Raw genomic sequence first — 14,063 nt, 5'->3', positions numbered from 1 at the left:
TTGGAATTTGTAAATCTTGCCTGTGATTTTTTTCGATATAGTTTCGTATCATGCTTGGTTACTAAAATATGTCCAAGAAAATCGTCTATAATAATCAAAAAATGAGTCTGTACGTTAACATTATGGTGCTGAACCATTTGTGCAAGAATCCTAAAATATAAACAGCAGGTGAAGAGAAGAATTTTAACTCAAAATCCTTAAATTGTTCAAATATTTCAATAAGATCGGTAGAAAGAGTTTTAAAAAATTGAATTCTTCTTATTGGATTATCATTAGACCTTGCAGTAAATTAAACTGTAGATTTTCCTTACATTTCAATTATACTACTAATAATGTTTTCTAGCTTACAGCTCAATTGGAGACACGAAAAAATTTACTGCTAGTCAATAATAATTATTTTTATCTTTTCGATTTATTATGTCAGTTGAAATATAATGATCATAGTGGATGGCATGAGAGCAATAAGTAATCATAAAGCATTGTTTCGAAAGCATCTGAAGCCTTATGTTGATTTTTCTTATAGCAATGCTTTTAAAACGCGTTTCAATTAAAGCTAAATCATCTAAAACCAACGGTAATGAAAGTAAGAAAAATGAAATATTCGATAAATGTTATAGTAAGTGAAAGTGTTCAGTAAATGTTATATTAGTACATAAAATGCTCGGTATATGTTATAGTAAATGAAATGTTAGATAGATGCTGCTTTAAATGAAGCGTTCGAAAAACGCAAAATTAATGGATAAATGGTACTCATTCGTTTTGGGGGACTATGAAATTTCTCCATACTATTATCGACACCGTTGATGTTTTACACATTTTTGTAATTAGTTTTACTGGTATTGTGAAGTTATAGATGATGCTTTAATGTATAACATATATACTTATGTATGTTCATTGTAAAGGGCATTTTAGTCCCTCGAAAGGGTCCCGGAAAATATTACATGATTGTGGTAAATTTTGACTTTCATGAGCTGTCACGAGCAATAGCATTATTGTACTAGATTATGCTGAATAAAGTTATCCTTTATTTTGAAATATGTACTTCCAAATAAATGGTTTGCTGAATCTAATATGTGCATTCCATAATTTCTTGGATATCGTTTAAAATATATTAAGAAAGATTCATTTTAATTTTAACATCTATAAGCGAATGTATTGACATTTTCTCATTTATCCATTATCGGCAGTAAACTCATCGGCAATTTTGTATTGGTTCACTGTAAAGGGCTTTTGATGCCTAGAAAGGGTCCCGGAAAATATTACGTGATTGTGGTAAATTTTGACTTTCATCAGCTGTCACGAGCAATAGCATTGTACTAGATTATACTGAATAAAGTTACTCTTTATTTTGAAATATGAACTTCCAAATAAATGGTTTGCTCAATCTAATAACGCAAAGCCAGTAGGAACTAGGAACTACATCAAATTATAATAAATAGGAGATATTGAAAAAAAAAACTATTATGTTATTAATTTGATCGGTATTTTTTCTTTCTGTTGTTTTCCATGATTTCGTATATATATATATATATATATATATATATATATATATATATATATATATATATATATATATATATATATATATATATATATATATATATATATATATATATATATATATATATATATATACCCTACAAAAAATGACCAATAGAAACCAATAAAAACATTCATTGATATCAATAGAATTCTATTGGTCTGTACTTGTTTCTATTGTTATTTCAACTGATGTCAACTGATATCAGTAGTGTATTGGCATCAATAGATGTTGAACAGTAGGGTATTCTATTGGTCTGTACTTGTTCCTATTGACATTTCAACTGATATCAGTAGTGTACTGGTATCAATAGATATTGATCAATAGAATTCTACTGGTCTGTACTTGTTCCCATTGACATTTCAACTGATATCAGCAGTGTATTGGTATCAATGGATATTGATCAGTAGGTATTCTATTGGTATATACTTGTCTGTATTTCACACTTCAACTGATGACTACTGACATCAGTAGGGTACTTGTATCAATAGATGTTGATCAGTTAGGTATTCTACTTGTTTTATCAATGTATGAACTGATATCTACAGATTTTTATTGACACCAGTAAAACTTAGCAATTATTGATCAATAGGTATTTTATTAGTCTATATTTGTTTTCATGAATACATCAACAGGTGCCTATAGAATTGCTTTACATACGTTTGCTTACAATACATATTTTTCCGGAAATCTAACAGGTTACGACCTTTTAAAATTAGATTACTTTGTTAATAATTCTTCATTATTTCATTTTTTTTTCTTGATTATGTACTAATTTCCGGTCATTAATTTCTTAGATTTTTATAAGGATTCTTAACATGTATATTAAGGGTAGTGAGAACGTACTTTTTCTATGTGCACTAATTAAAGAATACATATTTAAAATTATTAAAATCATTTTATTATTTTGGAAGAAAGGAAGTTTTTGAGTAAAACTTTTACACATCTTAATAACTTTAAAATCTGCTTAAAGTCATTCAAATGAAAGTAATTTTATAATAAAAGTAATTTAATAATAAAACTTGTTTTTATTAGTTTATCATTTATTTACTTATTTATTTTGTAATTTACAAAATTTATTTTAATCAAAGTCATGATGACAAAAAAAAAATATTATTAATTATAATCCCACTTTAAATTTTATTATAAGTTGTTTTTAATTTTTATTGATTTATTATTATTATTGAATTTATACTAAACTAGAACTATTCGCAAAATAAATTAATTATTTTAGGTTTCAAACAACTTCGTAGCAAAAGAAATACATTTACATAAATTAAAAATTCATATAAAATCTCAAACTTTTTACCTTCAAACATTAACCTCGCCATCATAAATTTATAAACTTCAGTCCCTTTTTGAAATTTGTTTTAAATAAATTTGGATCATAAAACAAAATAAACTTTTTTGAATGAAATAAGTAAATTTGTTTTGTAGAAACATAGTTAATTCAATCCAATTGAATCTATAAAAGCAAAAAGGAGTTATTAATTCAGAAACGAAAGGGGAGCATGCAAAATACGAGAATTGACTTTTAGTCGTTCGTTAAATGTGTTTTAATCGTTCGTTAAATCATATCAAGCTGCCTACACTCCCAATTTTGAGAATGTTCCTTTTAAACTTTTTCCCCAGTTCATTCCGTTTCTCAGTCTGAAGTTCCAGCCAATCACATTACTCCGACTTACGTTCAATGTTTACAATTGAGCGTCATGGAAAGAATGACGCATTTTATGGGGAGAAATATTTTAGTAAGTGTAATTTTTTCTTTATTTCTTATTTTTATTTGCATCTTTGTTAGTTACAGAAATATTAAAACGTATGCTTAAGTTTTATTGATATTTTAAGTTATCTATACATGTATATTATTCTTGAATTATTACTGCATGTGCATGCATATCTAGGGTTACGATATACTCGTATACAGATTCCATGAAAAGAAAGTATTTTTAATGTTTTTTTTTCTGGGTTTCTTAATCAGACTTAAATAGAAACACTTTGTTCACATGTTATTTACATAAATTCCCATTAATATCACCGTTAGTATCAAATTAATTATTTATTTAGTTGTGTACAATATTTTTAAACTTTGCATTATATTTTAAGTGTTAATCACAAATTCTTTTGTTATTTTAATGCTTTTCCTGAACTGTAGCCAAAAAATATGTAGCAAAGCTTGATAACAATATTTACAAAAAATATATATAGATTTTAAGGTAAAGATATGTGTAAAAACTTTATATACAGTGAAATTTTTTTTTTTTTTTTTTTGCTCTCTGAAAGGCAATTTAATGTTTAGGTAATCTAAATTTATATTATTAGTATAATTTATTAATTACATTAAATTTATGTTATTAGTATATCTACTAAATGATATATTTAAATGATATTTTTTTGCTACTCTGTCTTGACTGTGTTCAAGTAAATGCAAAAAAACATTTTCAATTATTAAATATTTTTATAAACAATAATTATTTTATAAGTAGTTATTTTTATAAATAATTACTTTTCTATTTGCATTTAAATTTTCTTTGTTTACTTCATTTTTGTTATGGGTTAAAAACAATCCTTACACTTTCTTATGTATTTAATCTTAGCTGGATGTAACTTTTTTTTTCTTTTCTTTAACATGTTGAATGCCATGCTAATTTTACACGGCTTGCCCGTCTGGCCAAAATGATTTTTTTCAGTATGTATTGCATTAATTTCTTCCAACCATCTTAGTAATGATAATAATATAAAAAAATTAGGAGCATTAAAAATTTATTCTAATAATCTAGGCTTCGCCGTTCATCGGTGACCCCTGTGGCGCTACAAACAAACTCAGTGCCAGTCACCGGTGACCCCTATGGCATTCAACGTGTTAAATTAGTTCAATAATATTAAATTTAAAAATTATTATGGCTAAACCTATTCCTAATGTAATAAAATGTGTACATTGTGATGAAAACTTTCAACAACTTATTCAAATAAAATACTTTTACATTGATAAGTTCTGTTTAAAATTTTCTAGCCGAACTGAATGCATGACAAGACTCTTATTTGGGTTACATGGAGAAGAAAACCACGCAAACATGTCACGGATAGTCTGGCGTCATGATCCGTCTACCACAAAGGATATTTTACGTCAGCACTGTGGTCAGTGCAAACTTTCTATTCCTTGAGCCATTGCGACATTTCTGGAAATAATGAAGCTGATCACTTCACAAATACTGCTGTTAATTTCCACCACTCGTTTTTACTCTCCCCTACAGCCAAATCTTCTCCACCATTGTAAGAATGATAGACTAAAATATAAAGAATCTGCCTGATGTGGATGCTGCAGGAAAGATTTGGTTAGGCCTCCTCTGCAATGCTTTGCCAATGTACCTCCTCCAGCAAGTTTTTTAACTGTGTTAAGTAGTGAAAACTGAAAAAGAGTGTGTGATTCGGTTTTTTCGAAACTTGAAATATGTTTTAATTTAAAAGTTCTGTGCGAAACATGTGAACTTTTTTTTTTATAAATACCTACATTACACAAGTCTTACCAGCTCTTCCTTGAGCCATTAAAATGAACTTAAAGTCGTTTCACTCTGTATAGCAAATTTATCTGTATATTATTACCTTTTACTATGATGTTTTATTATTTTCTCATAATAATGCTAATTTTATTTAACTTTAAACTATAATTTTGTAAATTTGGTTTAGGTTATTCTTACTGGTTAATTTCCCATTGTATTAAGTATGATTTTACATTATAATTTTACTGCTGTTGTTGTGTTTTCTTTGTTTACTTGCTCTTTTTAATTACTGACCTTTAATTATGATATTACTATCTATATATACATAACCCATGCTAAGGATTTAAAATTATTAGCCAGTTTTTAAAATTCTAAGTCAAAGGCAAATCTTAACAATTTTTTATGATTGATTTTTTCAGTAGGAAAATGCATATTTATTATAAATTGAATTATTTTATAAAAATGCAACTACAAATTAAGAATCATTTTGCAGTTGGGGAGGAGTAAATGAACAATGAATGGATAAACTTTTCTTTTTGTTCGAAAACAGCATTCGCCAATACTTTCCCCAAAATAACATTTTTGTTTTGCCAAATTTCAAGTTTAATATATATGGTAAGATGACAAATGCTTAGCACAAGCTTTGCATAGATAAAAATCAAATAAATGGTATATCATTTGTGTGTATAAGGATTTAAAGCTTATGGTATACTTTAAGATTGTTCTGTCATTTTTTTCTTTCTTAAATATTGAAACTTTTTACTCTTAAAATGCTATGTCAAACACAATGAGGGGGGGTCTTGAAATGACAATAAATTGACTATATTTTAGTCAGGTTTTTGGCTATCAATAAAGTAACATCCAACTAATCCCCATTCCATTTTCATAAAATCTGAAGAATCCATTTGTACTTTTATAATGTTGCTCCAAAACATTATTTTGTGTAGTATTGTAGATTCCAATATTATTCACAATAATTTTCTAACATTTTAATTTATTGTTTAAAAAAAATTTAATTAACTATAAAGAAGCTTAAAAAAAGTTGATTTGTTTTTATAAACATAATGCTATAGCTTTTGATAAAGTGTTAATTGATGTCAGTGTTTTATTTCTCGGTATAAATCAGGTGACTTAACTTATTTACCCAATTGTGTATCAATGTTTTATTTTCCATTCAGAGCTGTTCGTGTATCAAACTGTAGTAACACACTATGCTTGTTTTAAGAATAAACCGGTTTTTAAAACACTATTCCAGTATGCTGAGCACAGTACACTAGTACCAGTATATGCTGGCTCTAGCATGATACTAGATAATGAAACTACAATTTAGGTATTATACCGGAGCCAGTATCCTGCTAACTTGTGAAACACCAGCTTCGGTATGATACCGGCGGATGAAACGCTGGGTCTGGTATAATTCCCGATCTAGTATCATACCAGAACCGGTATTTCATACGCCGGCATGATTTTTTTTTATACCAGGAATTTTTTCCAATAAGGTACCCTCTTGAACTCACATTTTAAGTTTCTTTTTATAGTTATATTAAACAATAAAATATAATTTAGTAATAAATTATATTTAAAATTAAATTGGAAATATGAAAAGGAAATTAAAGTTAACTTTAAAACTAGCATAGTGTAGGTATAAAGAAGTATGTTTTTTTAGAATATAATTCTTTTATCCTTCCACATAAGCAGTGTTTAACTTTAAATATTCAAAACATTTTTAGATGCTTTAGATAAGTATTTTTTTATACTGTCCTGTAATATTTTATTAATTTATATTAAATTTTCCGCTGGCTGCAGCTAGTAGAAAATTTACTATGGTGCATACAAAGCAGGTGACCAATTCAGCTAAATCTTGCATATTAAAAAAGATAAACAATGATGCATTTTCCTGTTTAAACCTATCTAATATGCTTACATTAATATTGTTTTCCCTAACTTAGACCAGTCCATGTTTCATTTCCTTGTACAGACCAGTAAATTCGACTGATATCAGTGTTCCAATTCCCCGTAGAGACCAGTTCATTCTACTGATATCAATGTTCCATTTCCCCGTACAGACCAGTCCATTCTACTGATATCAATGTTCCATTTCCCCGTACAGACCAGTACACTCTACTGATATCAATGTTCCATTTCCCCGTACAGACCAGTACACTCTACTGATATCAATGTTCCATTTCCCCGTACAGACCAGTACACTCTACTGATATCAATGTTCCATTTCCCCGTACAGACCAGTACACTCTACTGATATCAATGTTCCATTTCCCCGTACAGACCAGTACACTCTACTGATATCAGTCCATTCTACTGATATAGACCAATACATTGTATTGACCTACTCTACTGATATCAATATATCATGACCAGTCCATTGTACTGATCTACTCTATTGATATCAGTGTTCCATTTCCCCGTACAGATCAATACATTTTTTTTATTGATTTCTATTGGTCATTTTTTGCAGGGTATATATATATATATATATATATATATATATATATATATATATATATATATATATATATATATATATATATATATATATATATATATATATATATATATATATACATTTATAATGTAACGTATTGTTTGCATATAATAACAAGGTGAATAAAGTGTATCATTTTACTTTTAAAACATGCACATTCCATAATGCTTTCTTGGATATTGTTTAAAGAAAGATTCATTTTAATTCTAACATCTATAAGCGAATGCATTGACATGTTCTCATTTTTTCTATTATCGGCAGTAAACTCTTCTTCAATGTTGTATTGAAATTTGACCCCATTACACTGTTCACTAAATTTAAAAGCACATATAAAAACCCAATACCTTAATTGCACTGCAAAAAATGGTTACTCAAATGCAACGAAACTGTCTTCACTTTTGACGAAAGGATTTCCTGGTATGTTCGCCGAGAAAAAAATTCGTCAAGGAGACAAAAATAACTATCGTTACTTCTTCAAGCAAGCAAATTTCGTCAAAATTAAAGAAATATTTCATCATTTTTATTTTTTATTTTTTACGCAACTCCCGTAGTACTTAATGTATCTAACTTTTCTAATCATCATTTTAATGCGGACATAGGGAACGTAGTATAGGAAATATTTTGTCATGAATTTGGGAGCGCACGTTTCGTCAGAAATCATGTGATTAACGGAATGATTCTCAAAATTACTGAAATACTGTTCAAGGATTGTTAATTAGTCAAAAATGAGACTTTTATTTCTGAGAAAGTGGAAATCAACCTTGTGAGACTGTCATTAAATGGAGGCCAAATGCTGAAGTGCCGAATGAAAAAAAAATCTATATCGAATCCATAAACATTTTGCTGAATGAAAAAAAAATTATTTTTCTGAATTTTGTGCCCAATAACAACTATTATAAACATGACGTGTTAATCTTGACATTTACACAGGTTTTAAGAATAAAGTGATCTTTCTTTTATTTGCTGCAAAAATGGTTCCTTAATGGTTTTGTGATACGAACTAAGTTTTTTTTTCGTAGTTCAGTGAAGACAAAATTCAAAGTAGAAGAAATTTGTTTTGTACGTTTATGAACATTTCTAATATAATTAGAATTTGGTTAAGATGTCTTTGATTGTTTATTTTAAAATAATCCGAAAATATAAATTTAAAAAAAAATCTTGCTGAAATATTTATACATGCATGTGAAAAACAGGAATTATCTAAAGTTTCAGCCCATAAGTTGTTCTGTAGTAATAGTAAAGTAGAAATAGCAATTCTGATTCATTCTGCGTAAAAAAAAAATCACAGTGGTTCCATGATATGAACCGATAACTTATGAGCATTTCCGATAGTATTAGAATGAGGTTAGGATGTCCTTGATAGTTTAATGTTGAATAATCTAAAAATTGCTATAAAAATTTCGTTGAAACCTTATACACATATGTGAAAAACAGGACTGAACTAAAATTTAACCCCTTACGTTGTACCTTTAAAAGAAAAGAAAAGAAAGCATGTGATAGCCCGGTTAGTAGGGTGTTGAGCCCATGTCCAAGAGGTCAAGAGTTCGATTCCCACTGGGCAAAGACACTGCATCTTGTAAATGGTGACTGATGCACGTTGATTTGTCTGGTCACAAAGTCCTCCAAAATCAATTCTTCTGGGGTACTGAATGGAAAATTGATCGTTCTCTGGTTCAGATCAAAATCACAATCTGTAGATGAAAAAACGGGTCCTATCTATAAATGGGCTGTGACGTATGTGTAACTGAAGTCGTAGTCTTGGCCTTAGATGGCACCACTGAAAAAAAAAATTCCCCCTACGTCTTAAATTCATTTCTTAAAATAATTTCACAAAGCAAGCTCGCTAATTTGTTCCAGTGGCATTAAAAACAACAACAAAGGAATAAAATTTCCTATCGTTTTACTATTTTGAAAAAAAATATGGGAAAATCGGAATCTTTTTAAAGTATATCAAACAAACTTTTTTCTACTGGGAAAAAAGGAACACAGATATATAGCATTGTTTTTATTTGAATTAAATTTTCGAAATATATTATTCGAAAATAAACTCATATACATTCAGCTCTCCCTATACGACAAGAATTTGACAGAGCCTAAGGCTTAGTTATAAGAAAGGTTTCTTCGTCTTCAGAACATTTCGAGGTCCAGATATCGTCTTATGTGCACCAATGCTTTCTGCAGAGTCGACGGTTCAGGCAAATCCCTGCGGCATATCTTGTGCAGATTGGATAAAGAGTGGTGTATCTCAGAGATCATGCCACTTTTACCTCACCTTCCTCAAAGAGGTTGCAAATTTTATTCCAAACCAGTATTCGGCACAAATCTAGTTAAATGGGAGAAGTGTTGAATTGCGTGAAGTATGATCCTGTTAAAGTTCTCAGGCTCTGCTCAATATTCGTAAAGAATCATATTGATCTCCAGAGAACTTACTACTACCCCTAGTTGTTTTAGAATATATGAGATATTTTCGGTTGTATGAAAGTTTTCGAATAAGTGAAAGGGTTTTGAAATGGAAGGAAAAGCTCTTCAAGGAAAAGTGATTTTAAATTCTAGTCATGGTTTTTTTTCTCAATTTTATCGAGCAATCAACCTCTGCTTTCTTTCTTCATTCTCTAATAAAATATATGAACTGCTTTTATGCTAAGTTTATGTTAAGCTCAATAGTTAAAAATAATTTTTTCAAAGTGAAATATAGATGAATTACATTTAAAATAAATCTCAGAAGAGGTGTACGTATTCATCCCATTTGAAAATGGTTGTCGCAGTTATTTGCTTTAAATAATCGAAGTAAGAGTCGATGAAAAAATTTGAAATTATAATATTAAAAAAAAGGAAATTTATCCATGTGGATATACTTTTCTTATCTTCCGCCACCAATTAAATAATTAGAAATAGTCAAAAAGGAAAATTTTTCCTCTGTGATAAAAATTACCAGTTATAAATGCAGTAAACTAAATATTGGATACTCAGCAATTATATTTTTTAGTTTTAATTTTAACCAAACTGTTTCCCAGAAAATAAACCGAGTAAACATTTCGTCAAATTGTATAATTGTTCATCTTACTAAAATGAAACGCGTTTGAGGGATACGTTCCACCAAATATTAGTGACGTGATTTCGTGAAAAAATTTAAGAAAAAAATCATAAAAATACAGCTTTAGGTTGATATTGATTTAGATATTGATATAGATTTAAGCAAAATACAGCTGAATTGAAAAAAAAAGAATTTTTCTGAGAGTGCTCCAAGGCTTCATTTCAAACATATTCGAGTTTTCCATATATTTTAACCGAAATATAAACCTTTTTAAATTGAAGAACAATTTGAAATCTGAAAGTGGAAGAAATATAGGCAATTTAATTTCCTTTAACTTCTATAAATCGTATAAACATTTCATAACCACGAAAAAATAATGTCCGAAAAAAAGTTTTCAAATGCTGTAGCTATTATTCAGTTCTTAATCGAATTTCTGTGAATACAAAGTAAAAATATTGTCAAAGTATTTCAATACATTTTTTCATCTCTTCTGGGTATGACAGCCCTTTGTGGGGCAGAGCCTTTCCTAGAATCTTCCTTCACTTTGTTTTCTTATTTGCGATTGTTCTAAAGCTAGTAATTCTTAGGAATTTGAAATCCTCTTCTATACTGTCAAACCATCTGATCTTAGACTAACCTATAACTCTAGTTCTCATTGATTTGTATTGAAGATCTTAAATGAAAAGGAAGAATGGTCCATTCGAAAGATGTGACCCGCTAGTTATAGTCTTATTTTGATGTATTTGCTGATGTCAGCTTCCTTGAATGGCCGATATAGTTCAAAAATATGCCATTTTCTCCGTAAGCCCTCCACATTTATAGCACCGAAAATTTTTCACAAGCTTTCTTTTCAAAACAGAAAGCTGGTTTGCTTGTGATTTAATTCAAGATCATGTTTTGGCTCCATAAGTGAAGATCATATCACTCTCACGTCTTTGAAACTAAATAAAGCTACCGGCTCTGACAGTATCCAAGTAGAAATCTTGAAGTATAGAGAAAAAATGCAGTTGAAATTAATACCTGTCGTTTTATTCACCTGGAATATTGAAAAACTACCCTCAGAATGGACCTGAGGCATTATATGTTCAATGCATAAAAAAGGAGACCCTATAAATTGCTGTAATTATCTAGGTATTACTTAGTTTAATCACAGCTATAAAATTTTCTCGATTAACATCGTTAGTGCAATTATTTATCTTTTTAAGAGAAACATAAACAATAACAGAAAAAAAGCGAGCCACAGAAGTTTCAGAAAAGATTTAAGTATCTTCTGTCTATTTATTTGGTTTAGGTTGAGAGTAAATGAGGAAAAACGAAGTATTTGTATACAAGACCCAAAGTAGAAAAATATCAAAGTGTTAAGAAAGCAGGACTACAAGAACCTAAAAGTTATTAGATTTACAATCCATATCAGTATTTACTTAAAGGTCAATAAAGATTAAAAGATAGTCTAAAATTGGTTTCAATGTCAACAAAATGTTTAGTACTTTTAGCTTCGAACTAGAATTACTTTTAATGCCTTATTTTTTTCTTTAAAAATGGGCATTCCTTTTTTGAAAACATAGATCCGAAATTAATCTATCAAACAAAGCTAAGGTTTTTGTTTTCAATTTTTTTTTATTTAAAAATTAGAGAAACTTGGAAAAAGCAATTGCATTAGAATGTGATTAATCACTGAATTTCGATTTTATAGTTTTAAATGCATGTTTCTAAGTCGGGGTAATAAAATACATATTTTATGTACACATTTTATCAATCGTTAGGATTTAACTTAGTGAAAAGTTTGTATAGATGTATAATGTATTGTATCTTTTGTATTTTCTTAACAGAAGCTGAATAAAGACGTAGCTAAATTGTTTTTTTTAAACATTTACACTAAAGGATATTAATTTAAAATAAAAAGGTAATAGTTTTTAATTCTTTTAGCTTGAAAATATTACGAAAAATATACAAATGTTACATATTTGAACTTCACAAAATATATATTCAATTTAATATGTACGCTGATTTTAATTTCGCTATATCTTACTACTCACAGTAACTTTTTTAAAATTTTTAAAATAAAAGAAACGCTAAACACCATCTTTATTCTTTAAATGTTTTTTCAACAGCACAATTAAAAATGAGTTAAATATTTCAATAATATGAAATTAAATTTTTTTTTGCTCTAATTATAGATTTTTTAAAATTATTTTATCTTGAAATTGCATTGAATGATTGATACTATTTATAAATACTATTCATTGCGCACGTTTCAGTATATGATCTGAAAGTGCCTTAAATTTTTTAAAAATGCAGTTTTAATAAAAACATGTATGGCCTCTTATATTTTTTTTACCAATTATCAAAAATAGTTTCCCTATTGGTAAAAACTTATCTGGATAAGAAAGTCCCTACATGATACCTAAGTCAGTAAAATGTTTAAATAATGCAAATTAAATATTTTTTTAAAAAGGACAGAATCCTTAATACACACATTTTTTTTTCAGATTCACCTTACAGATTTTTTTAAAGTATTATTTTACTTTAACCTTACATTGATTGAATGATAATGTTTTACCATACTATAAATAGTGTTGGTTATACTGTAACATGATCTGAAAGTTTGTTAAATTTTAAAAAATGCTGAAAAGCGTATCGAATTTGTTATGTTTTTTTTTTACAAATTGTCACTCAGTAGCTAAGAAATTACATCAAGTCAGTTAAGCATTTAAATAATTCAAAATACATTAATTTTATAATTAACATTGGTATACTATTTGACCTTATTCCAAGCGTATAAGCCATTTTCATAAAAAAAAAAAATTCTGAAAATTTATTCGCACGTAAATAAAGTATGAACCATCTAAATTGAATTTTCTATTGCATAAAATATGTGATTTCCTACTCTAACCAGTTTAAACCTGCTAGTCACCAAACAAGGGACGAAAAGTTTTTGCTTTTGATATGAAAAATTGATTACATTCAGAAATATTCTCAGCTTTTAAACTTGAAGAGCACTTACTGAAAGGATGAAAAAAATACAGAAAAATTAAACTTAAGATGTGAATAGATTCTCCAAAAATGCACTATCACAAGTTGAAAGTTTGCCGTATTTTTCAATCCCGCTTCGTTCCTGATAACGGATTGACGAAATCCGTACTGGCAGAGGTATATCCTATAAATCTAAAGTATGGAAATAAATCAGTATGTTACTGTTTATTCATTTTTCAGAAAATGTTGATCTAAATCCGTATCTTCTTCTAAACTTCCTATTGAAGAAATAATATTGAAAGACTGCACCACTTTACCTTATCTTTACTAGAATTTGAGCTACCAAGTAAGATTTTCTTGAAAACTGGACACTCTTTTTTTCAAAAGCTAAGACAGGATTCTTCGAAAATATATCTTTGTTTATCTTTTATCAAGGAGATCTGCCTTACTAAATCTTTGTCTACTCTGTATCAGAAGACGCGAAAGTAAAACCGGATCTCTTGTTTAGCTATTTTT

General features: G+C 28.5%; 1 long non-coding RNA gene across 1 annotated transcript; it reads left to right on the top strand.

Moving 5' to 3' along the window:
* Positions 1-3,250: 3,250 nt before the first annotated feature.
* Positions 3,251-4,936, top strand: LOC147807253 (uncharacterized). The gene is made up of 2 exons (XR_015435583.1): positions 3,251-3,288; positions 4,551-4,936. It is a non-coding gene; the product is annotated as an uncharacterized LOC147807253 (long non-coding RNA).
* The last annotated feature ends 9,127 nt before the right edge of the window (positions 4,937-14,063 follow it).

The sequence above is a fragment of the Parasteatoda tepidariorum genome, chromosome 7, assembly GCF_982258835.1.
Source record: "Parasteatoda tepidariorum strain Cologne lab strain chromosome 7, Ptep-v5.0, whole genome shotgun sequence".
NCBI classification, from domain to species: domain Eukaryota; kingdom Metazoa; phylum Arthropoda; class Arachnida; order Araneae; family Theridiidae; genus Parasteatoda; species Parasteatoda tepidariorum.
The sequence above is the reverse complement of the archived record's forward strand: the minus strand, read 5'-3'. Positions and strand labels throughout refer to the sequence as shown.